Raw genomic sequence first — 26391 nt, forward strand, 5'->3', positions numbered from 1 at the left:
CTTAGTCATCTCTAGGTGTTTCAAATCAAACCGTAGTCATAACTTGCCTGTTATTAAATTAAGTGGTTTAAAATGTGCTGAGAATAAGTCTAGACTCGAACGGGGCACCTGAGGAAAAAGAGTGGGGGAGGGAAGGGGTTCAGATCAACACATGCACCAAACAGCTGCTGCTCACAGGGAGACAGGAGGAAGGCCCTTCGAACAAACCTATTTAACAAAAAGCATGTTTTATTTTTTACTTAAATGTTACTGCCTTATATGATCAAGCATTAACTTTTCCTCTGCAAACAATTTCTTTGTTTAGTCTTTAGTGTATTATTTAAAGATGGACTTGCCTTCAATCATAAAGTATGAATGACTTGCCCACTAAAGGCTCTGCCCGGGTCCTCTCTTCCGTTTATGAAGGTGGAGTCCTGACAGAGTCACGTGACCGCAAACCGTTCTGCTGGATCTGTGTAATGTAATCCATGCTAACGCTCTACCACTTAATCTCCATGCTAATTCCTTTATATTACATAAAATATACCTAAAACATTTAGAAAATCAACTTTTGTGTGATGGGCGAAATTGTGCATTAAATACAATAAATTAGACCATTTGTCCATCCATTTTGCGGTGAGGTTGTCAATGATAAAATGTTTAAAAACTATAGAACAATGCATATTGAAATTGAACACTTTTATTGCACTAAACAGATATAACACGTCATTTAACGATTTTCTAAATATATGACATATTGCAACGGGGTACATGACAGCTATTAAAATAGCCGTTCGAAATTAGTTTGGCCAAGAAAATCTTTTATTGGTTTATTTCACGCCATTTCTCTTTATCAACCATTTTATTGATGCCTTAATGCTTGTAGCCTATTCTGTATTTAGCCGCAGGACAACGCAAAATTCCCTGCTACATTCGTATCAGCTCATTCATCTGTTTGAGATACAAGATTCGAAGAAGAAATTTAAATATAATTTCTGAATATAGATGAATTGCATAAGACTTAATCTCATCCAAGCAGCAGATTATCTCTGAGGCTACTGGATAAATCGGGAGTGATCAGTCATACAGAGAAGAACACACCCTAATAATAAACAACCCGGATCGAGGTTGATGACTTTAATGTCTGTTCTCTTCCATTAACGACACAAGCTAAATCAATAAAACATTCATTTTATTTATCCTGGATTGCTGATTTAATAAAAAAAAAGTCTCTCTCATTGTTTACACATGTTCATGAGGGACAAATGACAGCATAACATTTAAATACATTTTTCACACTAAATGAATAATTTGGGCTCATACAAACACCGTATTGCGACAGTTCAGAAAACTTTTTTAATGTGCTTATCCCATAAATGCTTCAGGCACCGGCATGACACATGACTCTAGTTCCTCCCTTGTCAAACACAAGCGCCTCCTTGTGGAATTAACAAGACACTGCATCGGTTTCGATGATCCTTTGTGACACAGAAACATATCACATTTCTTTCTGTTGTTTGAGCGGCTGGGTTCAGTAATTGTATTCTTACTGTGATGAGTGAATGGAAGCCAATTCATTTGAAATATCAATGTCTTGTAACAAAGAGCTATCCAAATGATGGGATTGCATTGCAGGAATTTCACTGTATAGGCTATGTAATAAGTAGAAAGACTCTGCTGTGGTAAAAGAAAGAATTCAGAATACCGGAGCAAATAGTGTAATGTCCTTCTTTTAGCTACTTCAGGCTATACAGTTGTTTAGTTAATTCCTCGCACACAAATTAATCAAGAAACTGTTATAAAATTAGCATTTTGTATGCCAAAACAGCAAAGTAAGCTAAGGAATAAAGTGTCCAAATGTTTAATTAGCTTCTCATGAAACTGAAAAGTACAAGGCACCTTGGCTTTACACATTCCGACACACCCAGCTCTGGAAATGCCCCCAGCATGTGGTGTCATTCACCGGTTCACACATTTCCGACACACCCTAAAACTGGCATTTGCTTTGACGTTTCGCAATGCAAACTTAACAGGAGCAGTTGCATTAATTCCATCAGAGCACAATGCTGAGTGATCGACTGAGTTAGTGTGAATTATTCATGCTAAATGATTAGCCACTCCTCATTCATAGAATGAAAGGCCCATATAGTCTATATGGCTTGCTTAATGGCCTTAACTATTAAGTTTGTACATTTTTTGTTCATTTTGAATGACCATAAGTCGTTAATCAGTGTAATTTTCACATAACCACAGACAATTTGAATCCCAGAATATCTGCAAAGTGACTATAGCGTGAGTATGACTGAGATGTAAAAATAACTGAAACCAGTTAAACAACAGCTTGTAGCACTGATGAAAAAACTAAGGCAATTATGGCATGGAGTTTAGAACTTTATTTGTATTTGGAATGTTACAGATAGGCTAGATGTTCATAGAGTGTTTGTTCATGAAAATTCAGTTGAAAGAAAGTTTCAGCAACTATACTAGCCTTTAAATAATGTTTCATTAACATAATGGAAACATTTTACATTCAACGCTGGGTATTGGACAGAACACATGCTGGGTTATTTTAACCCAGCTTGTTGGGTTTTACATTAACACATTTGCTGGGTAATTTGTTACATAGTGCTGGGTCAGTCAACCTGTTGAAGGTTTTTCAAAATAAATAACAAAAATGCACTTTAAAAGTTACATTTATCCTACCAAGCTAATGTAAAAGTTGCGGCAGCATGCGAGTTATGCTTAACTAAAATAATAATATAACTCGATTTCAGCCGAATTCTTAGTCTGACAATGTCATTCGTTTTTATCCAAGGCAAGTGTTTATACACTCTAGATAATGCTGGTTTGTTTTAACCGAACTTTGGGTCAAATATGGACAAACCCAGCCGTTGGGTTAAATTTTTACAATCCATATTTGACCCAAAATTGGGTTAAAACAACCCAGCATTTTTTAGAGTGTGGCTTGGGGAAATACATCTAGTGAAATGAAATCTTCAAGTCCCCGTGAACCGGAAATTGCAAACGACTTTTCTCCAGTGTTGTGACGTATTTCTGAGAGAAACGGAATACTAAATGAGGCAAAACAGTGGGCCTGGCTTTTTTCCAACTAGCACCTGATTGGATCTAGAAAAGTAGGTGTTTCATTCAAACACACAGGCAGCCGGTCTACTGTCAGTTGGAGGGGCGTGGTTACGGATGTTAAGCAGACACCAAAACCGTCAAACCTACGTCATCAGGGAAGGTCCTCCAATGCAGAGGGGAGGGGGAATTTCAGATTTTGATTAAAGATTACAAAGCCAAAAACTTTTTTTGTGTGGATTGACTTGCATGGATGAATTGTTCACCACAAAACGATGAATTTAGGCAAACAAAGTAAGTATGGTCAATTTTGAATTCATGGGGACTTTAAGTCCATGTCCAACTCAGAAATCAATGAATATTATTCATGTATTAATTAACATGAACTAACCATGAGCAACACATTTGTTACTGTATTTCTTAATTAATAATAATACACCTGTTAATTGTTTGTTCATGTTATTTCACAGTGAGTGCATTAACTAATGTTAACAAATAAAACGTTTGATTTTAATAATGTTTTAGTAAATGCTGAAATTAATATTAACTAGAACTAATAATGAACTGCACTTTTACAGCATGTATTAATCTATGTTAACAAAATTAACTAATGAAACCTTATTGTAAAGTGGTACTGATTTCATGATAGCTAACATTATGCACACATACATAAAATTAAACTATACATGAATTCCTCATAATTGCCTTCTTGATTCTCACTGTTTTGTTTGGTAAAGTACAGATAAAAAATAAAATGACCGTTGACAAATGTATCCAGATTTAACCGGTTTGGCACAGCTACACTACATTGGGCTACATTGACCCAGCGAGGGGGTTATTTTTTAACCCAAATGCTTGGTTTAGACTGTTGGGCGATTTGATTGGGTTATTGGGTATATATATATATATAAACATATTTTAAACTGCATTTTTATTATTTAAAATGAAAACCTTCAATAAGTTGACTGACCCAGCACTGTCAAAAAACAACCCAGCAATGGGTAAAAAAACAATAACATGTGTTCTTCAGTCCAATATTTACCCAGTGTTGGGTTGCCAAATAGCCCAGAAATGTTATTTTTTTTAAATCCAGCATTTTTTTTAGAGTTCTATTAACCTTATGGAAACTGGAAATGTTACGTTGATACAAATGATACAAATCAACATTCCTAGAAGATGGAGTAGTTAATCAAATTGAGCAAAAGAGAGGTAGCTATTTAAAGTTTAGCTCATTGTTCGTCTATTACCAACATGGAAAATGTACATTTAAATGTTCTTGGAATGTTGATTCCAAGGGAAACAATGTTGCAGGAACATTATGAAACCAGTGTTCCACTGACATTAAGAAAACAGGACATGTTTTTTCAAGTTTCTACAACCAAAATAAAATGTTTGGAAAACGTTTGATCAAATATTTGTTCACTGGGCCATTGGCTGTATATGCATTGCCCCTTAACCTAATGGTGGTTTTCCAGTAATGTGTCACTAGATACACACAAGAAACACTCAATACTGCTCGTCTTACCAAACACACGCGGACAGTGTGGTAGATCACGGGAATTCTCACAAATGGAGTGGCAGTGTGTGGTCCTGGTTTAACAGATGGCTAAAGACGTTTGGCCTTGGGAATGTTGGCAATTGAATGAGAAAAATGGAGGGAAGAGGAAGAACACACCTTGGCATGCCAGGTGCGCCTTGATCAGATGAATCAGTTAGTGTGCGTCACATTTGCACACCATTACCCTCCATACAAGTCTCCACCCTGTAGAGCTGTTCCTCTGCGTCATATGTGCATGTTTGAGCCAGAACAGAGAGGTTTGTGTAACATGTAGTAGGTCAGAGTTTGTACTAGCATTTTCAGCCAACTTTATTTAATCACAATTATATGTTTTATACAACAACAGGCCATTTAGAAGTAATCAAACTCATTCATTTGATTAAACATTTGATTAAATTCTAAAGTCTAGATCCTGTCCTAAACATCCGGTTTACTCTATACTTGCTGATCACAATAATCATTCCTGAAACAGAATTGTATTATTCCTCTAACGCTCTAGACACATGTACTATTATAGCCTTTTACACTGTTCATGTTGTTTGAGCAGAAAGTCATGACTCACAGACTTTTTATTGCTAAACTACAATCTGCAAACAAAGGTATGAAAAATCTCGGAAGTTACTCTTACCATTTAACATTTCCTTTAACCACAGCACAAACAGGCAGTGACTAGTATGTGAAAAATAAGAACTGATTACTTTCCTTCTCAAACTTATCATGAATATGCTCCATTAAAGGGATAGTTTAACCAAAAATTAAAATTCTGTCATCATTCTGTCATCAAACTGTACGCATTTCTTTCTTCTGCTCAACACAATGGAAGATATTTTGAAGAATGTTGGTAACAAAACAATTGTGGGGCACCATTGACTTCCATAATATGAATAAAATAATACTATGGAAGTCAATGGTGCCCCACAACTATTTGGCTACACAAACATTCTTCAAAATATTTTTTTTTTATGTTCCACATAACCGAGAAATGTAGACAGGTTTGGAAGAACTTGAGGGTGAGTAAATGATGACAGAATAGAGTGGCGCAGGTATGACGTCACTTGGTAGGCCAATCGGCAGTTAACATCACGCTGGATCTCTCGACAAAAACCTAATATAGGATTTTTCCACAGGCTTTTGTATAATCGCAAAAAACAAGCTCTGTGATCAACAAAAGTTTATGACACTTACACGTTTAGTCCATCAAGATAATTTTCAAAGATGAACCCAACTTTTATAAAATGTGAAGCCTAAATGCAGTCACCAGATGGGTCATTCTACAGAAACATCCACTTTTGGTATGGCAAGATGTCTTGAAATGTATTTATTTTTCTAACATTTAAACTTACACCACATTATTAGATTACCCTTTGACTTTATGAATATGCATAAATGGCAGCTTAATGATTTTTTATATTTTTTGTGCATTTATTTAAAGATCGCATGCACCATTTTTTGTCACTGGTGTTACCTTACTTATTTGGCAATATTGAATGTTTTTATGAAATATTATTTCAATTTTTTTTCAGCACATGTAGTCTTTGTTACCAAAAAATTATAATAATGCAACAAATAAGGAGATAATGTTTTATTTATTTTAATCAGTTTTGTTAAAAGTGTGCTTGAATGAGGTTAGTTCGTTTGCGCAACCTTTTATTTGCTATAACAATGAAAATATTTGAAAACCAGTTAAAATCAAGTAATGATGCAATCCTTTAAATCTTAACTTTTGAGTGTAGCAGAATTAAATGGATGTGAAATTATTATCATGTCACATATGGCATTGTATTTAATGTGACAGAAAAAAAGACAGTAACACCAGTGACACAATGAATCACCAATGACATGCACAAGACCAAATATCATTATACTTCAACTATAATTAAGTAGATGAGACTAAATTGTTACATTTGGCATATAATCTAAATTAATAGCTTTGAATAAAGTTTATCTATAAATTGGAGTCACTGGTGTTACCCATAAGAAAGGTGACACCAGTGACAGTAACTCCAGTGACAATTTTCATGAAAAATTAATTTTACAAAATGGCTTCTGCAAGGTATCAAACCACATGTTGTCAATCATGGTATACTAACTAAATTAAGTAGTTTAATCCATTTGTATTCTCATTTTTTTTTTTTTTTACAATTATCTAACAATAAATTAGGTCATACCAGTGACTTCAACTAAAAGCTTCATATGAAATCATGAGATAAATGAGAATATTTCTGATAAACTGAAAAGAGACAGAGGATTTATTATGGGCTTTCCTTCATAGAAATTCGGGAAATTGGAAGAAGGAAGTCAAGGGTGAAGTCAGTGTGATTTTTATTTCAAAATAAGAGATTTTTGTTTAACGGTAACACCAGTGACACAACTCCAGGGGACAACTACTTTCATTATAAATTTTAGAATATTTATTCTGCATTTAGTTTTTTATGTCATTTACATAATATATTAGATAGTTATGTATACATTATTGTATTTTAAATGATGTAAAAACCTGTTATTGACCTAAAAATAAAGCATTCTCCATCTGTAGGCTACATGACTGGGGACGAGCACTTCTGTGGTGTTTGGAATTCTATAATAAAAAATCAAATATTGCCACTTGATGGCTCAAGAAGGTGGTGTACTTGTTCAAATAACATATTGTTTTATTTTAAAATGTAAAGAACTTGTAATTCTAAAGTTTTTTTTAAGTGTAATATTTCTGTAAAGGCTATAGGGACAGAAAAATTGACATTTCCGTAGAATGACCCAGAAGTAAAAAGCTAAAGTTAGGCTTTAAAGAACAACGCCACTGTCCCAAGACTTCAATATCATCATCACTAAACTTCCCAGTTCCGACAATCTAAAAACAATTTCCCAGAACATTTGAGTAATAATAGTTTATAAAAGCAGACTGAGCTTTAACGTTACGCCGTGATGATGTTTAATGTCCCCGACAGCTCCTGTAGTCACACTAATCACTTGTTAGCAACTGCCTTTTTAAAGACACGTAACAGCTCAAACAACACGAGTGGGGTAATATCGATGTGTTTTATATCGTAAAATAAAATGCAAAAGATCTTATGCATGTGTTTACCAGAGAGCCTATTTCAGCCATTTAACCCAAATCCCATAAAAGAAACCCATTAACTTTGGGACGTTGGAACTGTAAGTGATAATACTAACTCGTTTCCCCGTTTTGGCCTACAAAGTGATTTCATATCTGCTGCAGCACTGACCACTCTATTTTCATTTTTGGGTGAACTATCCTTTTAAGAGACCCGAGCAGCATGTTTAAAAGTTATTTTAAATTTTTATACAGTTGTAGGCCTACTTTTGTAACAAAACATATTCAATATGTTCAATATTCATATTGTATTTTTAAACACACACACGCCACGAAGACAAGTCCGTTACGACCAAAAATATGCAGTTTGATTCCGCCTGGAAGGTGTGTTTAGGCTGTCACTTATTTACCGTCTTGTCTTCCGAAGCTGTATTTGTGTCAGCGTCTCTGCCAATGTGGATTCAGGGGCTCAGAATCAACAGAGCTGGATTCCACCAGGCGGCTGCTGAGCAGAACGTGACGGTGCGATCCTCATCCTCGAGCCTTGCCCTCCCCCCCTCTCGTCAGCAAACCATCGACATTTATGCAACTGATGTCTCTGTGGAGATCTTGATAGGATCCATAGGAGTGAAAGTTGTTTTGAATGACAGTACGTTACAGTTTCTTGTTTACTATTTTACATATTATAAAACTATATATATATACATATATTTATTTATAATTGCCTTCGATCTTTGTCAGAGGGGCAAATGTGTGGATCTTTTTCTCCCACACAGTCTCCCACTTTCAGTGGCAGCATTGATGAACAGTGAATCTCACATGTATGAGCATCTACCGCCCACTTAATCCTCAATGACTCACTGCAGATACATAGGTGTTGGAGCATCTGTATTCAAGCGCTCGCTGAGATCTGTGTGTGCAGCAGATAATTGGTATTAAACCAATGTGCCATAAAAAAATAATAATTTCTTAATGAATGGTCTCTTCACGTTTAAACACAGATAGAGGGATGTGGTGCCCCCACGTACATTGTCTTATCATAGGTCTGTTATTAAAACTGTATCCCACAGAATAAAAAAAGTAAATGGCTCCAGTCACACTTCTGTAAAGTTCATGTAATCCGAGCCACCACGTGTAGCTGCGCCCCTTTGTGGACATTATAGTTTGATGTTCTGCAGGCTATATTTCAACATATGTTTTCAACTAATAGGTGGCGCCGTTTCTTCATATCATATGTTAAATTAAAGTAAATACTGTATAAAGACTTGCAAAGCAGTTTAAACACAATTGTTTAAGCAGAACTAGGCCTATATAAAAAGATTCAGTATCAACACAGTTAGATGAATAAACAATAGCTTTATCGAAACAGCTTGGGCTATGTAAAATAAGTCAACATTAGAACATGTATGACTATCCATAAATCTGTTATGTATTAAAAAATAATACATCATATATTTATCTTTACATTACCTTACATTTGAAATATACACATTCGTTTGCGGTCACTAATATATATTTTTTAAAGAAATGTATTCCTTTGTGGTCAATACAATATATATATATATATATATATATATAAATGTGACACTAAATACTGGAGTAATGTCTGCTGTGTTCAGCTTTTCCTTCACAGTAGTAAATTGAAAATATATTCCAATATAAAGCCTACAATCTTTTAAATTGTAATAATATTTCACAATAGCTTTTACTGTGGTTTTTGTCGCATAAGAAACTTTTACACACACACACACACACACACACACACACACACACACACACACACACACACACACACACACACACACACACACACACACACACACACACACACACACACACACACACACACACACACACACACACACACACAAAAACGACCACACTTTTTTTGAACGATAATGTTTATATTTATATATTTACTAGATGTGGCAATACATGTTAAGTTAGTGATAGTATAACTGATAAAAGTAATACACGACAATATAAAAGAGGTACAGCTAATATATCATTTGATATATTCAGTTGTCTAGCCCCACCCCCAAGAACAGTATTTCCAGGAATCCCCCTTGTGATTGCCCAAGGGATTCCTGGGAAAACTGGACCCCGGGGATGGGGAAATGATGGAACACATTGTGACGAAAGACTGGCAAAAATAGAAGCACATTTAATCTTAGAACTACCAACACCTGGCCTACCAAATCAACGTAATGTTAAACAATAATGGTTAGGAAACTACTAATTATAAATGAGCTTTTTATTCAATAGAAATCTTATGTTCATTGTATTAGCAGATAGTGTCCTTCCTCCCGAGCTACAGTGCTTCATCTCAGACTCCCAGTTGACCAGAGATGCAGCACTGCACCTTGGGCCTGAAGACTGTATAGCGGGAATTAATCATGCAGGACTCCTTTTGTGCTTGCCATCTTACCGTCTTTGATCAGTGCCCTCCTACGTCCTGTTGTTTACATGGGAGTCTTATACTCATGACTCATGATTCTCATATAAAGAACCAGAGGTTTGATGAATTCCTCAGCCAGCCGGTCTGACCTGCAGCCATGAAACCTAAAGATCAGGAGCAGAAGATGAATTTCTCAATTACACATGGATAGATGTTATTTATTTAGTATTTTATCCCCTTTTAGATAAAAAATATTGCTAATAAATAATAAAGTTTCTTTGTAATTGTTGGTGAAATTTAGCAGCAATTTCTGAGTGAAACACAAAATTTTTAATGTTGTATGAGTGTATAATGGATGCATTTGTTTTTAAAATTAATGTGTGTGGGGAAAGTGTTGCGGGTGTACAGGAAATGGCTTTGACCTACATGCCCTGATCTCCCTACAAACATCTCAGCTCCTTTTTCTTCCTAGTTCTCTCACACTTCTATTCCAGTCTTGATCCGCTCACTATGCTTCGGAATGCCACCCAGGATAAAGGAAAGCCTTTACGTAGTGATTCCGACACAAGCTTGCCAGCCTGACAGCAGGATATTTAGCATGAGCTCTTGCCTCTGAAAGTGGCCGTCGCCCAAGAAAAACCTTGTAGCTGCAGGACTCCAATCCGCTGAATAAACAACTACACGCTCGCTCCAACTTCCAGCGCTGCTCTGCCCCCAGCGGCATGGCACAGATCGGTGGTTACAGAACAGGATGTTTATTCCTGCAGTGGACATCTGTACTCGTGTTCAAAAGGCAACATCAATGCATTCGTCTGCCGTAATGCCCCTGAGTCACTGGGATCAGTGTACCGCAGAATGCCCCTTTATACACAACCACTTCCTCTGTCTCAATCAGACCACCGCAGGGAAACCGGGTTCAAGGGGACGTCCTTTCTCATCTAATAAAATCCCACCCGAATAGACATGAGAAGCTTACTGGGGTGGTTAAACAGGCTGATTTGACACATACTTCAACTTTGTGAAAAAAGGCATGAAGTCTGAAATGGTTCATAAACCTGTCAGAATCCGGCCCACGTGGGTTTTATCTTCCCAACGAAGCAGACGACATGTTTCGAATATATTCAAAAGAGTCTGAACCCTTCAAAGTCATTGGATAACACCACACTGGCAGCAGCATCGCAGAAAAATATTTGCTTCAGTGCCGTTAGCTTTCTGAATATACTGTGGTGTGTGGAAACCACAAAATGCTACTGTATAGCACCCAGAGCTGAGCTCACTCTTACAGACAGGCAACTCTATATATTTTGTGGACCTATTTTCACTTCTCCAACCAGGAAGCGGGTACGATTATGCAGGATCATTCGCTCACTCCGACACAGCTCTCTAATGGCTTTTCCATCAGTGCTGTGGTTAATGGAAAGAGATGAGGGGAGCAGGCATTAACAGACAGATATGCAGCCTATCCACAAGGTACCGTTCACAGTTTACAGTACAATCCTTTGGAGAATGACTCAAGGGCTCTGTTGACAAGCACATCTGGCTCCAATTTGTTGCTGTTTATAGACTGAAATGAAGCACGGTGACCTAATTCTGGGTACAACAAAGGAAAAACTTCCACTTAGTACTCCTTTCAAGTATATTCTAAGGAAGCCTGTGTCCGCCTCAGAGTCCAGGTTAATTGTGAGGTGAAGTTAAAGAATATAAGAAATATTCACCTTGTGATATTTAAAGTAACAACTGTGATACATTCACAAGTACAAAATTCAAAAGTCATACTGTAAGATATCAACTCACAAATGTGAGATATAAAGATGTCATTGTGAGATTTTGAGATTACATTCGTAGATAGTCACAACTGAAAGATTTAAAGTAAAATTGGTTACACTTTATTTTACGGTGTCATTGTTACAGTGTAATTATATATAGTGAAGTACTGAGCTACATGTACAATATTTAAATACATGTACTTACCAGGTTAGGGTTTGTTTGAGGGTTAGTTGCATTATGCATAATTTACTGTTTTTACTAAGTGCATGTAACATATTATGTAACAAGGTCACCGTAAAATAGTGTTACTGTAAAATTATGAGATATGAAGCCCCAAATGTGAGATAGTTACAATTATGAGATACACAATTTACATTCTGAGATATATATCCACAATTGTGAGATTTAAAGTCAAATTGTGAGAAATGTTAGATATTGTCTCGTTTACAAGATATAAAATTTACTTTTCAAGATGTAGTCACACTGGGAAATAAAGTCACATCATGAGATAGAAAGTTGCAATTACCTTTATCATTATAACTGTTATAATAATAATAATAATAATAATAATAATAATAATAATAATAATAATAATAATCATTATTATTTTACTCTGAGTTGGAAATAACATAAAAAAAATCTCAAGGGTATACTTGCAGCATCTTGTGTGTAAATTGTCCATGTTGAGTCCATGCTGAGTTTCCCCCCTGTAGACTCTGTAATGAGAGATTAAGATGGGCTTTCAAAAACAGCAATTCAAGCGCATGTCAGCAGGGGCGCAACTGCACATTAGCTGAGGGGTATGCAAGATCAGTATTTTATTCCGGGATGATTTTTGGGGTTTAAATATAATTTATTCTGAAGACATATTCTCATCAGTGTTCCATCAGCTTTTACATAGCCTACTTACATCTGCATATAGGTCTATGTGATACTTTCTACCCCAGGGCGTTATTTACCTTTATAAAGGGTGATTTTTATTTTTACCTTATTAAATGTATGCATCATCTTTTATGTCAAATTCTTACATTTGATCAATACATTCAGTTATAATAATAAAACGGGGCTGCTACCAATCAAATTAAATAATTTACACTGCAAAATTGCAACTGCAATAAATAGCCTAATGATGTGAGATTAATGTTTTAAATAAATATTTGAATATACATGAAAAAAATGCAAAGATACTTTTAAACCTGAAAGTAAACCGCCAATAGGTGGCGGCAAGTGGCCATCTTAATAAGTGAGTCATTGAGTCATTAATTCAAACGATTCATTCAAAACGCTGAATCATACTAATCATTCAGTAACAAAACACCGCGCTGATTGGTGTTTTCCTTTGGAACAATTTTTTCTCGGTGAAATATAACTAAAAAAGTCAATAATGTGTCTAAAATGTAAATAACTTAATTTTAAATAGGCTAATTATGATAATACACATTATAACTAATTTTCTCACAAAGAGACAGGCAACGTGAACCTCAACAATGCCACCATTATCAATCGCTCTTTACTCTGAATGTAGCTAATAAAATCAGAATCATTCTCGCGTTACTATGCTCCCCTTGTTATTTTTAAGCTAAGTGCTTGTCTGGCCGGGCAAGTAAAAATTTCTTTCACTTGCCCCTTAAAAAAAATAAAAAAAATAAACACTTTTCCCGAACAAGCAACACCTGAAATGCAAAGTTGAATCAAAGTTAACCGCTGTTAAACGGTTAATGTTGATCAATTTAAGTCTTACAGTGGTAAAATAGAAATAAATAATAGGTTAAGCTTATCATTTTACCCTTTTCTGCTCTGCTCCCCAGAACGCTTCCCACATCTATCCATTTTTGGTCATGGGACAGACTTAAAGTAGTCGGAGTTGGAGGGTGAGCGGTTGATATTGATAAAGTTAAAATGCTAAACAAAAGTTAAATAAAAACATTTCCTTTAATATTGTATTGATTATTTATAAAGTTTAATTAAAGGAGATTTTCAAATAATTATTTTGCAATAATGGCGCCCCCGTCCCGTCCGCACTGCATAGGCTACCCCATTTTTGCGCCACTACAAGTCAGGCTGCTAAGTCCATCATTCCAGTGTCATGTGCAGCAACTCTGAAGAATAGCTTGGCCATGAGGTACAAATATCAGTGATTTTCCACACATTCTCAGTTGACTATGTGTGAAAATACTTTATGAACAATTTTCCTTGTAGGGTTTCAGAATGCCCCAGGCAGTGTTGATAAGGAGAATTAGAATCTCAACAAATCCCACTTAATTTAATTTGTACAGTATTAAATTACAAAGCAAGAAGGCTGCTCCAAAAATGGGGGGGAAAAAGGAGAAACAACATGAAAATTCCTAAGGCCTTTTTTTTCAGTCTTTTCCAACAAGTGAGAGCTTTAGGTTGTCTCATATCCCCCTTCTGGAATCTCCCTCAGCCCATATAAGGAATTCTGAAGGGATTTTATTTTGGGAGAATGGAAAATGTAGCTGTGCTTTCGATAAACATTCACTCTTTCAGCCTCTTACGGCCCGTGATTGTGGAAGCAGATAGTTAGATAGTTTGTAACTGCTCCACGTGCCCTCCCCTCCCCCCGTCGCTCTCCGCCGCGCTGCCTGCATACATTCCCTTTTCTAGTCACAGTCGGCGGGAGCCTGACATAAAAGGCAAAGAGTGCTGAAGGTGAAGAAGAAACCAGGAAACTTAGTGACAACCAGCACTTTTGAAAAATCTGCCCAAGTATGTATAGCAGAGGCCTTGGTCCTAAGTTTTGACATGCCGGCTGACAGAGATGTGAATATTCTTTCTGTGAGGTATAGAGCCGGATGTATCAGTTATTATTCCATGTGAGGAAAACTCAACAAACACATCCAGGCTCTACACTTACAGAGAAACTGATACTGAACTACTGCCTAATAAGTGAGCCCCAATAATAAACATCACATCCTGTTGGCTAAACCCTAGTTCCCAGGCTTTGTCCTACTTGGAAGGCAAGAGTTAAATTTGTCTCACAATGAGAATAGACTGCATATGTGAATCAATAGTTATCTCTATACATGTCCTATTTTTTGCAAAGATAATTTCTCAAAATCTGGAAAAAAGTATGTTGGTTATTTCAAGCATGACATACAAAGAATGTCTCAGATTTCTTGGCATGCTGTGTTGTATGAATAGTGTTAATATTCATTGTATGAATAGTGTGCACACACACTGGGTTTCCATGTTTTATGGGGTCATTCCATAAACAAAATGATTGTTATACGGAACAAACTGTATATTCTATCCCTTAAACCTAAACCTACCTCTCACAGAAAGATTAAAAAAAACATAATTTAATATGATTTATGAGCTGTTTTTCTCATGAGGACCGAAAAATTTCCCCATGAGGACAAGGATTTCCGATATTGCCATCTTTTTGAGGACATTTTATCCTCATAACATAGGGTTTAGGACCACACACACACACACACACACACACACACACACACACACACACACACGCACGCACGCACGCACGCACGCACACAGTCTGGCCATTAAAGAGGAAGTCTACAGTCCTGATCTGAAGATTGTCTAAATATTACCAGCTTTTCACGCTTTGCAGCATGCCAGCTGTTTTTTGTGGTTCAAGAAACAGACCATTTTAGAGACAATCAAAAGCAAACAGGAAATGTGGAAAGACTATGATTTTAGTCAACTTTGAATTTTCACATTTTATTATAGCTTAAAAAAAGAAAACTAAACCCCTGGTTTCACAGACAAGGCTTAAGCCTAGCCCAAGACTAAAATGTGTGTTTGAGCTGTTTTAACTAAAAGCAACTTGAACTGACATACCAAAATTAGAAGCTGAAATGTAATATAACAAAAATAAATTAAAAGCTAGACTATATTCTTTGTTCTCTCCTCATGAAATGATACACATGTCAGGGTAACTACACTGTGAAACCATCAGTGAGAACAGAGTGAATCATATGGCTGGTGGAAATGGCATTTGATCTAGTGTAAACGTGTGTATGTGATCAGGAGAGAGAGGGAGGGATACGGTGAAGGAGCGAAAGAGAGAGTTATTACAGTGACATGCCAGACTGGTGCCAAAGCGCTCACCTCCACAGAAGAGGCAGATGCTGTGTTTACACAGACACAGACTGTGGCTTGATAATGGAGAGCGCGAGCATGCCTAAACATTGCCTTTTAAGGTTCCCTCTCATTTCTCCCCATCTCCTTAAATCATCACGACAGGAAACGTGAAGGAGGGGGAGGGAGGAGGAGGGCACCCGCCTGTTACCTCTCTCTTCTCAGTCTAGCTCTAGAAGCTAATCTCCCTTCTGAAGCTCAGGCTTATGCATGAACTACAAATGCAAACATTCATCTATTCCAATAGAGTTTCAACTTAATAGCTGTTATCTACATTTAGATTCTTTGGGGAAATTGTAATTCGTGAGGACGCATTGTTAGCGCACCCCTTGTAGCGTTTTACTGAGGAGGTTTAGTATAATTGGAACAATACTGTGGGGCTCGTTTTCTTGTGATCTTCTGCTTGACACTTGTACTATAATTCTGTCCATAAGAGGATTTTAGTAAACATACACTGCGAAAAAGTCCTGTTAAGTTTATGGTGAAAACTTGCAGCTATTCCCAGAAATTCACTGTAAAAAAAATAGATTACCACTCAAATTATGATTTTAAGGACTATTTCACCACCTGAAGGGTAACTTACACAACATTAAAATAATGTAATGAATACACTGTAAAAAATAATATGATCAATAAGTTATGACAACATATGTTTTTACGTTGCTTTACCTCATCAAAATAAGGTAAGCAACCTTTTTTTTACAAGATTCAGCTCATTTTTAAAGTCAATTTAATGTAAGTTAAGTTGAAATGACTTAAACATCCAAGTAGATTGTACTTAAAAATTTAAGGCAGCAACTTTTTTCTATATATTTTTTTTACAGTGTATTAAACAGCGTAAAATGTGACAATCAAATAATCTACATGAATGATCAAATAAATAAGGAGAAACATAAATATTTAAACAAGATCCAATGTGATGCGTAATATAGGGACTTTTGGGGACATCTGTAATTCTTCACTGTAAATAATAAAGTGACTACTGATCATGAACATGAAAATTGTATATTATTTTACATGTTAAATCTAATATGTGTATGATAAGGTATTTCACTTAACCTATAACCAATTAAAATGACAGATTTGCATTCTTTTTTCTGTTTAAATAACAAACACGTAAGCCATTTTCAAAACCGGTTCTATGTGGAAGAAGAAAGCTAGAGAGGGTGATTTATGTTTTGTGTTTGTGACGATAAAACTGCTCGAACAAGCATGTTACTTTTCGGTCAGTGTTATGCCTGATGCCTTCAAGGACAAACTATCTTTTGCTAAGATATAACATTCTCATATTCCACATATTTCTTCAACAGATTTGACAAGGCTAAAATGAAGAGAAAACATGTATTTAACAAGAGATATGAGATCATTAACATTTCTCAGGTACATCTAAACATCATAATAACTAACATCCCCCTTTTACAAGGCAAAGGCCCAGCAGGAGCGCTTTACAGCCCCAAAAGGAACTGACAAACCCCTAAAGCATTCCTTAAACACAAGTAATTGGAATGTGGAGTGTTGATGATGTGGAGAAAAACACGCCCAGACAGACAGGACAACGCTCTCTGTCAGCACCTTAGAGCCTAACCGGGGGTGAGCCCTCATGTTAGTTTTTAGGGGGCCTGAAGCTGTGTGGACCCTTATGAGTGGGTGGACACAGGCTTTGGGCAGTCCCTGGTGAGCAGCTAACCCCCCTTATTTCCCTTCCCACTGTTCATGTGAAAGTGACCCTGAGAACTGGGGTCCCAGGGGGCTTTGGGAGGGGAGCAAGTGATGCGGGGGACAGGCCAAAGCACCAAGGCCACCACAGGGTCATGTGAAAGCACTCTGCTCCAATGGATGTCAGACGTTTGACTCCTCAGAAAATAAATAATGCACTTCCTTTCCCTCCCTCACTGTCTCCAACTCAATAACCCCTCCATCCTGTCTAATCTGTCCATCAACACACATATATTCATCCATCATCCAGCATAAGACTTACAGTATAATGATAGATCAGCGAATTAGACTTTACAAGATTTTGAGACTCTGGATTCTTGTAACAATTAGGCGAATAAATGTGCATACAAAGAAAATTCTTCAAAGCTAACGAGGGATTGTTGGTGCTCATTCGGACTATATATATATATATATATATATATATATATATATATATATATATATATATATATATATATATATATATATATATATATATAGATTTTGCATTGTAGGGCTAGTGTGTGTATATATATATATATACATATATAAATTGATAGATACGGTATATATGTTTGTGTGTTGTTTCATATTGCCATAGCTGAATTATGTGTATATAATACTTTTATCATAAAAAAAATAAACAACATAATACGCTATAAAGTACTGCATATGTCAATATTAAAGAATTCACCTTTGGCAATATGAAACATCACACAAACATTTTTGGTCAAAAGGGTCGTCTTGCTAATAGATGGCTAATAGATTAAATGGTTTGAAATCACACAACAATTGTAAACATTGTAGCAAATGTAAGTGTTGATTGAGTCTGTCAAAGTCATCTAAAAGTATAAAAGTTATATCAGGATGCATATGTGCCATAATTGTTCTTTGGACTGTCTTGATGCAAACTTTTAGTCTATCTGCGATGTTCAAGCGGTGGGTTAACATGTCTTTTACTTTATATGGGCATGCTAAGATTCAACTCGAATATGTTGGAATGTGTATGTGCGTGTGAAAGACAGTGTGTGTTTCAGTAGGTCACTAGAGTGGCATCCCTGGACTAAAAAAGTTAAACGCTGATCTGAGCCTACCAACAGCTGGCCACATCTGTTGGCTCCCCTCCTCCTCCTCCTTCGCTCCCTCCCGCATCTGATAATTGCAAAAAGGTCTTTCCAGAAACAAAGAACGGGAAGAATGGAAGAGAGAATGTGGGGGATGGAGGTCTGCACCTCATTTATTTTGCTCTAACAATTTTATTAGACACTGCTGCTGCGATATTTAGTTAACTTCCTAGTGTGCTTATTGACAAGAGGTACTGCATATGGTGGAAATTCGGTGTAGTCTAATAGCTTAGTCAGGTATTGTCTTCAAAAAGCAGTACATTTAAGTAGGTTTTCTGAAAATGTATGCAATAATTGCTTAATGCTTATGAAAATTAGTAAAAATTATGGTGATATAATATCAAATGAGAGACTTTTTGATAACAGTTTCCCATTTACATCAATTTATCGTTTGGTTTCGCAGAATTCAAGTTCAAAGTCAAGTTCAAAGGCCAGTTACACAGCAGCCGGATCACATTCCCCGCTGACGCTTTTCGGGACTGTGCTCTGTGAGGTCATTTCACATTTCTCCCCACTATCCCCAGGTGAACTCTCCTGTTACTCTCTCTAGCACACACTCAACCTGCAGCACGCAAGCACAAAGCCAGTCGTCTGCAATTCATCAGTACTGTTTGAAAACATAAAACCGGGTTCTCATAAGTAATTCCACCCTGTCTTAATGAGAGGACTCTGATTGAGCTTTGATTCTTAAGCGCACTCTTACAGGAAAGCCACATTTTGCAATTGTTTCCTGGCACCCTATCACTCTCAATACCTGAGTGGGATGCGCTCACTGTATCAGTGGAGTGTTTTTAACCAGCTGGATCAGCTCAGTGTCACACTGCTCTCAATGACAACTTGACATGCCTAGTATGTCTCAGTATCTCAGAACCAAAATGAGCAATGACTAGTCAACAAATTAAGTTATAGTTACCTACACAAATCCAGTTGGATGTTTGGAATAAGTTGAGATAGACTTACTGCAGTCTGCGTCTTGAAGAAGAAGGATAGTTTGCACTGGTCCTGGCCACTTTGGTTGGTTGGGAGGGTGCTGGGTATTTGGTGTCGGGATAGGTAGAGATGCAGAGAGGGGGTCCCTGCTCTGTTCCTATGGACGCCATGCACTCCACCGTCTGAAGGGTGTTCCGTGGTCGAGGCTCCTTTTTGAAGCATGGCCGGCTTAGGGAGCAAAGACTTTTCTTTTACCTTATATGAGGCAAGGGGCTGGTCCACCATCAGAGCAGCAAATCAGGGAATGCCTCTCAAGCTGCCTGATTGGCTGGTGTAAGAGCCCCCGTGACCCGAGCTGTGACCCGCGATGTGTGAGGATGAGAAGGGCTGGGGAGGGCTCAGGCTAGGGGGCCGGGCCCGCCGTCTCAGCCTAAGGAAGGCACGTTTGACAATTTTCATATTTCTTCTAAATTTGGAGATTTCTGCCCGTGCTGTAGTCTTGGCCTGCCTCTCTGAGAGTCCATGTGGAAACCATTAACAACAGAGGGCTCCTTGCCATTCTTGCCTGGGAACACACGGGCTCTGCGCAGACACAGTTATTTCAAATAATTAACTTCCTCTCAAAAGCACTGCGCTTCCCCATATGGGAAAGCATTTGCTTACAGAATGCTGGGAATCATATACAAGTCACAAGGAGAAAAGAGGTAGAGAGGGGGCAAGAAAAAAGGGAGAGAGAGGTTTGTTTATTTTCTTGACAGTTGGGTTAAAAAACTGGATCTCCACATGAAGACGCTCCCTGTTGGTGGCTGTTTTATACGGTCTAACCACATAACATGTCACAAGAGATTTGGATGAATCAGAATGTCAAGCCAACCCCCCCCCCCCAAAAAAAAATAATTAAACATATTATATCACTATGTACAAGAGAATGAGGTTGCCACAGCTGTTACTCTACAGATTATTAATTTTCATAGCGAATTTCTGTGGCACATATTTAGCACATATCCCAAAGTACAAAAACGGTTATTGTGCAGGAAAAAGAAATATAGTAAATTTATTTTTTGATGCCCCAAAAGCATGACATGTAATATACCACTGGAGTTTTATTATTTTCAATTTTTAACAAATAACTATTACAAAAAAAATATTTTGATATTGTAATATTAGTTTGGAGGACAATATTCACAATTTTTTTTATCATAAATATCCTAGTTTTGAAATAGATGGTTTGAAACCAATATACAAAACACCACATATTGGACTTTTAACTTTTGACACAAAACCTAATGGGATGTAAGATTTGTGACAGCTTTCTTGTGTGACAACTATACATCTGAAAAAATATTTAAATGAAGCCAGAGTATGTTTGCTTTCATGACAAAGATTAATGGGAGTGAAATGGTCATCTTCATGATGATGGACATTGAGTGTGTAACAGTCCTAGAGAAATCGGTTATCTAATAACATAATTTGGCTCTGGAGATCATCATTACACTGACCACTGGCAACACAAACAGTTCCTAATGAAATCACCCCCCCCACATGGATAAACTGGAATCTACGTCTTTATGATTAATCTATTAGCCAAGTAGTGTTTTTATGTGGAGGTCTTCAGATTGCCAGATTTGATATTTTTCAAGTGTGTTTTTATATTTATTTAATTGTAATGCAATACTCAACGTGTTGTCTTACATACGCTGACCCCTTTCTAATTGTGAGCATGTAGGTATATAAGGAGCAGACCTTCACAAATCAGAAATTCATTCACAACACGTTTCGGCATAAATGGACCAAGACATCTGCTGAGAGGAGAGATAAGAGCGATTATAAAGAAAAGCAAGACAAAGCCTTGACCTTGTGCCGTGCTTTCCGCCAGATGAATTTTCCTCCAGGACACATCGAGCCATGGAGGTCAAAGAGGCAGATTGGATATGGCTAAAGAGAGAGCAAGGGGGTGGTGAGATCTGTCTGTGAAATGTCCATCAGGGTTAGATCCCCTTCTCGCCCTCATCCATAAAGGAGTCTGCAGAGGCTAATGTTTAGAGCGGCTGTCTCCTCCAGACCCATGCTCTGGAAAGACTAAATTTAGACAAGAGTGGGGGGACTGAAGTGGAGAAGCATGACAACGCGGTGTCGGTGTAAGGCATTGTTCGCAGAGCCCTTCATTAGCTTCAGCGAGTGGCAAAATTGGTCGCCCCCTAGCTCTTGCTGAGAAGTCTTAAAAAGGCAATGTTTGGGGAAGATTCTCTGTTTACATCTGGAGAAACGGGGGCTTAAAAACAGCAGCCAACCAGTGCGTCGTGGCTTGGCAGCCTTGAGCTCTAATGGCCCGGCTGATGAGTTCTTTTTCTCCAAATAGAGAGTGTCATACAAGTGGAGTGTAACAGTGTAATTTCCCTCCTTGCTAGATTTCTTTATTTTATGATATTTGAATAATGACTCTGGGATTGCAAAAGCAAAGTTGTTTTTTATTGCAAAAACTGCATATGTTAAACAGAAGAAATCGTAAAAACTTTTTTTTGGCAGCAATTACTGTTTTTCCCAATAGCTGTTTTAAAATGTTACTATTTATGCCCAAAAATACAAAAGTACATTTTAAAATATAAAATCTTGCATTTGTATCTTTAAATAAATTAAATTTGTTGCAGAGAAAAAGAGATCATTATGTTGTTTTTGTGCAATCAAATAGTTTTTTGGACTATTTCTTTTTTGTATATGCATCATTTACTCTATACCTCTGTCTATAAACGTTAGAAAGTTTGATATAGGTTTTGAAGCTGTTTTCTGACACAGACCTTGACCCCGAACAGAACAGAACAGAACAACATGTTTAGTTCTAGTGATGGATGACTCGTTGAGACTCGTACACAGCTCAAATATACAAAGATGAATACAATCTGCCAGACTGTTTAAGTTAATATGTATTTTTTATACATCAAAGTGCTCTTGCTTAGGTTGAACTGTAATGGACTGATTTTGAACTTTTCAGAATAAACGATACAGGTAACATCTTGAAATGGTTGCAAATTCTGAGACTAATTTTACAGTCCATTTCCATGAAAAAATATATTCTGGTGGTAATTAGTGAAAAATATTTTTGAATTAGTGAATTAAATATTCAACAATTTTTTTTTAAAGGAATTCTCCCTCAAGTTGTTTCAAACCTTTATGAATTTCTTTCTTCTGCTGAACACAAAGGAAGATATTTTGAAGAATGTGAGTAACCAGACAGTTGATGTTCCCCATTGACTTCCATAGTAGGAAAATATATATATATATATAGAAGTCAATGGGGAACATCAACTGTTTGGTTACAACATTTTTCAAAATATCTTCTTTTGTGTTCAGCAGAAAAAAGAAATTCATACAGGTTTGAAAAACTTTAGGGTGAGTAAATGATGACAGAATTTTCATTCTGAAGTGAACTAATCCTTTAATACCTTTATTCAGCAAGGATGCATTACGTTGATCAAAAGTGAAGTGACAGTAAAGACATTTATAATGTCACAAAAGATTGTTTATTTATTTCAAATAAACACTGTTCTTTAGAATTTTCTATTCATCAAAGACTCCTGAAAATAATCAGCACGGTCTCCACAAAAATACTGAGCAGCACACCTGTTTTCAACATTGATAATAAGAAATGTTTCTTGAGCAGGAAATCAGCATATTAGAATGATTTCTGAAGGATCATGTGACTCTAAAGACTGAAGTAACTGCTGCTAAAAATTTAGCGTTGTCATTATAGGAATAAATTACTTTTAAAAATGTCATAGAGATACAGGATCTTCTGAGTTGGGCCAATAAGCAACCACTTAGCAACACTTTAGCAACCGAATAACAATGTGTTGTTATAACCGTAGCACAGGCTAATAGACAAATTTCTGTGGCAAGCGACTCAATTTAATTTATTCTGATAATAGGATGCTTTTTAAGAAACACGATTAAGTTAATTCAATAGCACATTTAAAAACATCAGAAGTTGACAAAGTGCTTTACAGATATAGAATTTTTTTTAAAATAATATATATATATATATATATATATATATATATATATACACACACACACAATAAAAAATAAATTACATATAATACAATAAATTAAAACATTTAAATGCAACATATTTTATCCGGTTCAAAACCTATTCTGTAATCTATTCAAAAGCCACAGAAAAAATATGTTTTTAAGGAAGAAAAAGGACACAGAAAAGGCTCTGTCACACTTAGATCTATAATGGCAATGTGGAGCCATCAGTAGCAGTTGGTCAGATGACCTGAGCGCTCTGGTTGGAAAGTAAGGGTGTTAAAAGGTCACTAATATATTGGGATGCAAGACCAAATAATGAATTTTAAAACAAACCCTGCATTTCACCAGGAGCCAGTGTAGAGATGCTAAAATTGGAGAAATCCTTCACATTAACCGCCTGGCTGCTGTGTTTTGGACAAGCTCTAGACGGGATAACGCAGTTTGAGGCAGACCAATGTAAAATGAGTCACAATAGTCTAACCTTGATGAAATAAGTTAGTGGATCACAATTTCCAAGTCAATATGTGAAAGAAAATGTTTTACTTTAGCGATCCATCTCAGACGGTAAAAACTACTCTTGACAACAGCACTTATCTGCTTATTGAAAAGTAAAGATGATTAAAGAGATGGTAAAGAGTCCACTGCAAACATACACATTTCAGCTGGGTCAGATGAACCCCTCTACAGAGGATACAGCAGGTCATTGGCTCAAAATAGATAAAGAGGACAAGTCTCGATATCATAATATGTAAGTTTATTTTTGTATCCTCTGATGCTTCTATGGTGAAAGCTAGTGCCTAAGCAGTGACCCAGAAATGACAAAAAGGCATTGAACATCACAGGCAAATGAGATTTCAAATCTAGGCCTACACTTCCTTATGGACATTTATACCATTAAACTTCCTTTAGTCAAGCTAAATGTTATAAACATGTTTATTAATCAGAGTCATATCCCCGACGCTGTCCTCTGAATGACCTCTCTGTACTGCAGGAATAACTTGCGGTAGATCACTGTTCCTCCGCCATACTCTGAGGACAGACATTGGATTATCTCTACACACTCAAGATTCATTTGCTTTACCTTTACATGCCCTGAAGGAAGAGAGCCAGCCAAGGTGTCTAATTTAACTGGCCTGTCACATCTGGTTGTACTTATGTCCACCAGAGCAGGTTCAGAACATCCTTTAGCACGTAGCCAGGGAGGTAAATGACAAAAGCCATGCGCACACACATGGCAGGATGTATCAGCAAAGGGAGAACAATTGATTCCCAGTGTCTGACAGCTGGAGCTGTGCTGTATGTTTGATGGAGACCAGTGGGGTGTTCTCATTCTTTACATGTACACGTCCTGCAGCACTGTTTACACTACTTCTGATACCACTGCTTCTTACGGGTTTCTAAGAACAGTGGATTCAAAGGACTAAGACCACTTGTTAAAATACCTTTATTTGCACTGAAGCAGAAGATTAAGTAATCTTACCTGCAGTTAAATGGGTTTACGTAGTCATTCTCATAACTTTTTTTTTAACATTTAATAAAAATGTAAGAATATAATGGAAATAAAATTTAGTTTGAAATGAACCACTGTTTTTCAATTATATTATTTTGATGCAACTGAAACGGTTCTCTACTTTTGTGACTCAGAAGAAACCCTTTGGCTTCAACACTTTTCCCAGTTGTTCATGATTAATTGGATCAGGATTATTATTATAATTTTTTAAGTCACTATTTCTACCCCCACCCCCCCATAAAAGTGTATCCATTAGAAAAATTCCTATGGAGCTTGTGGATTTTATTAATTTACATTTCTTTTCCAGGTCTAGAAATCACACATTTAAAACGAGGCCACTATCCAGGGTTTTCAAGACCATGGGAACCCCTGTTGAGGAGCTGAATAATAATCAGAAGAAATAAATAAAATTGTTCTACTGTGTGTATACCAGTCAGAGAATGGTAGTATGTGAAAATGTATTGCATCATATTTTATAGCTTTTAAAGTTCACAAAGACACCAAACATCAATTTTCTTGGGAGAAGTTTAAATCATATTATCAAGGTGATATTCTTATTCAGTTCCCAGGGATTAAACTTCAAACCATGTTTTCACCATACTTCAGTGTGTGTGTGTGTGTGTGTGTGTTGAGCTATTGGAAAGATCTTGGGTCTCTCAGGCCCCAAACACAACATGGGTTAAGTGTTTCTTCATTTTACATCATTACTTTTATTTTAAATGATTACAAATTCTAAAACGTTTTGTGCATTTCCTGATTTGAAGAAAAATGACAGAATTTTAATGTGGTCTGACTTCATTCCCACTGTACATTAATTAACAGTCTTTGTTTACAGAAGTACTAGCTTAGCTATACTTCCCTTTTCTATCTGCGTGCGCTCTGAAGATGATAAAGCTTTCAGCTTGGAGGCGTTTTTTTCTTTATAAGGCTTTGACTCTTAACATTTCACCATGGTGCATTAACCCCTAAGATGTTTGTCCTCTCGTTGAGAATGCATTACGTCACCAACCACTTGTATCTTTTGCCCTTAACCGAGGAAGGAGGAGGAATGTGAGGGGTTGGAAAACAAATAAAGCTAAAAAAAGATCTCTGTGGAGTTTAATTAGCTGAAATAGGACTTAGGAGGAAAAACTCCAGCAGAAAATG

The sequence above is a fragment of the Siphateles boraxobius genome, unplaced genomic scaffold (assembly GCF_051911475.1).
Source record: "Siphateles boraxobius isolate OS27281-9 unplaced genomic scaffold, OSU_SipBor_1 3, whole genome shotgun sequence".
Taxonomy (NCBI): domain Eukaryota; kingdom Metazoa; phylum Chordata; class Actinopteri; order Cypriniformes; family Leuciscidae; genus Siphateles; species Siphateles boraxobius.